The sequence below is a fragment of the Pyxicephalus adspersus genome, chromosome 8 (assembly GCF_032062135.1).
Source record: "Pyxicephalus adspersus chromosome 8, UCB_Pads_2.0, whole genome shotgun sequence".
NCBI classification, from domain to species: domain Eukaryota; kingdom Metazoa; phylum Chordata; class Amphibia; order Anura; family Pyxicephalidae; genus Pyxicephalus; species Pyxicephalus adspersus.
The window spans coordinates 65,694,667-65,697,258 of NC_092865.1; the positions used below are offsets into that span (position 1 = coordinate 65,694,667).

Sequence of the window (2,592 nt, forward strand, 5' to 3'; positions counted from 1 at the left end):
AGTAAAACAGATTTCAAACTTCGAGTGGAACTGTCTATGAAAAGCCGCCAGTCTTCTGCTCGGTATTCTGGTAATCCCATATGAGCTAGTAGTCCAGGGATGTTACATCAGTACACTGGAAAGTCTTCATCTTCACTGAAATATGGTAGGAGTGTTATCTCTCTTGTCATATAAACCATTAGCCTGGATGCTAAAAGTTCAGATTCTTGTTTTGACAGACTTAGGTCACAAATTAAATCATTGAACTCTTCTTGGGAGAACTGCTGGTTTGATGAAACACTTCCTTCATATTCACTTCCACTGCTTACTCCTGGATTACAATCCAAACCCTGTATATCCTCCATGCCAGATACAGGAATATCAGGGACTGAACACTGGTATGGGACCATCAGCACCATGCGGCACAGGTCGTCTTGCTAATTCCAAATTCGGGTACTCCCACTTGTTTTTCTTGTAACGATTGAAAACTTTTACATTCACAGCACAAAAGTAACAATCTTCATGATGATTTTTGGGCTCTCGCCATACCATGGTACACCAAATTTCAAATTTTTCAGTTTTCCAATTTTTCACTGTCGTAGACACTCTACACAAGTTTTGCATACCATATGGGGAGCCCAATACTTATCTTGGTCCGCCAGTTTAATACCAAAATATGCAAGATATGCTTGTTTCACAAATTCTCTAATGTCTCTTCTCTGTTTTTGCTGGGAATATTCACCACAAATGTAGCAAAATACATTAGGGTCATTTAAACAACTTCTTGTATGAATAAAAAAAAGGCAAATTAAAGTTTCATAAAAATATTGCTACATTTATTATATAAAATGCAAAACATTGGTGTAAATAAAGATTGATAATATTATGCTGTGTGAACATTTGTTGTTGGTAAAATCGTCTATTCGGATTCTTGTATCACAAGAACTAGAGCCAATTCAGTGCAACTGATGTCATTTCTGGATTCAGCAGACCTAAAATACACTAAATATATTAAAAGATCCTTGGCAAGTTAAAATATTTTTGTTTAGCTGTGTTATTGGTGTCAGTTAAACTAACCTGAAAGTCACAAACTGCTAATTTCTTAAGGAACCCCTAGCAGCCTCTAGAGGAATCCTTGGGTTCCAGAGAACACTGAGAAACACTGTCCGAGGGTAACAGACATAGTTACAGTGGAACGAGTGACCATAATCACCTAACAGAAAGTGTATTATTATAAAGTAAAAAAAACATCGAAATCCTGTAGAAGAACGTTCATGTTGCCACCTGATTTAGTAACTAGTGGGCTACAAAATATTATTTTTTGTAGTGGGGAATATATATGCTTTACATTCAAGCATGTTCTATAATACAGTGATCGCCAACCTTTCGGACCTCACGGACAACTAAGTCAACAGAACCTGGATCACGCATGCGTGGGGAGTCGTGTGTCATTCAAAGGGGAAGAAACTTCCCCCAGAGTGACGTCATGATGCCGGAACCTGCCCACTCCGGCTCAGACCTTCTTGGTAAATTCTGGGAGGACAATGGCACAGGGCTGCGGACGCAACAAAAGTTGTGTCTACAGCCCTACACTACTGTCCCCCCAATATGTTTAGCAAACAGGTCTGAGCCTGCGATGGGAGAGTGGGCAGGTTGTGCCATACGGGGGACAGAGCTGCCGGTTGGCGACCGCTGCTATCTTACATATAAATATATATATATATATATATATATATATATATATATATAAATACCCAGATTGAAATATTAACAAGCTCTGTTTTTAATAATCCATTGCTTTTAAAAATCAAAACCGTACACATTTACATTTAGGTCTACAAGGACAGTGGAAATGTCAGGTGTTCCATGTAATGCATGCATAACATGAGAACATTATAGCAAGCCTATTTAATGTACAGCGCTGCGTAATATGTTGGCGCTATATAAATCCTGTTTATTAATAATAATAATAATAATAATAATAAAAGCTACACAGTATCAGTGCAAAATAATGTGCAGAAGCCAAAGACACGCCAAGTGCAAAGCATCTGAATTTAGCAATGAGTGCTAAACATGTGCCGATTTAAACTGTAAATAAAGAATTCTTGCAAAGATATTAGACCAATAAAGAAAACACAGCTTAGGGTTTCACCACTGAGCACCTTAGATGTATTCCCTAGATTGGAAAGCTATAGAGTGAGATGGATAGTCTGGGAGAGGGGGAGGAAGAGGAGGGGGAGTGAACAGGAGGAGGCTGCTATCACATCACTCCTGCTAAGACAGAACATTTGCAAATTATCCATTTTATGGGTAACGTGAACAGTAACATCATTGCTACCATCCACTATTACCGTCTTGCCGAAACAATACAGGGTAAGTGCTTTAATATCTATTCCTTTTTCTTTCTGTATTCAGTTGATCAGAATTCTGTTAGCCTGCTCCTTGGATCTTGAAAGAAAATCTATAAACACAAACACATTTCATAAAAACATGCACAGGGTGAAGGGATGCATACTGGCCATGGTGACATCTAGTATTTTATTGGAAAAGGATGCATTGCATATCATACTTATTATTCTATAAACTTGTGCCTCTCATAAACACAATACTGAA

At 38.1% G+C, this 2,592-nt stretch overlaps 1 protein-coding gene across 1 annotated transcript in view; it reads left to right on the forward strand.

Annotated features, from left to right (window-relative positions):
- Positions 1-2,226: 2,226 nt before the first annotated feature.
- Positions 2,227-2,592, forward strand: part of SLC6A11 (solute carrier family 6 member 11) — a gene marked incomplete in the record, with an annotated part of 88,140 nt that continues 87,774 nt past the window's right edge. Inside the window, 1 exon segment of the mRNA XM_072420988.1 lies at positions 2,227-2,352.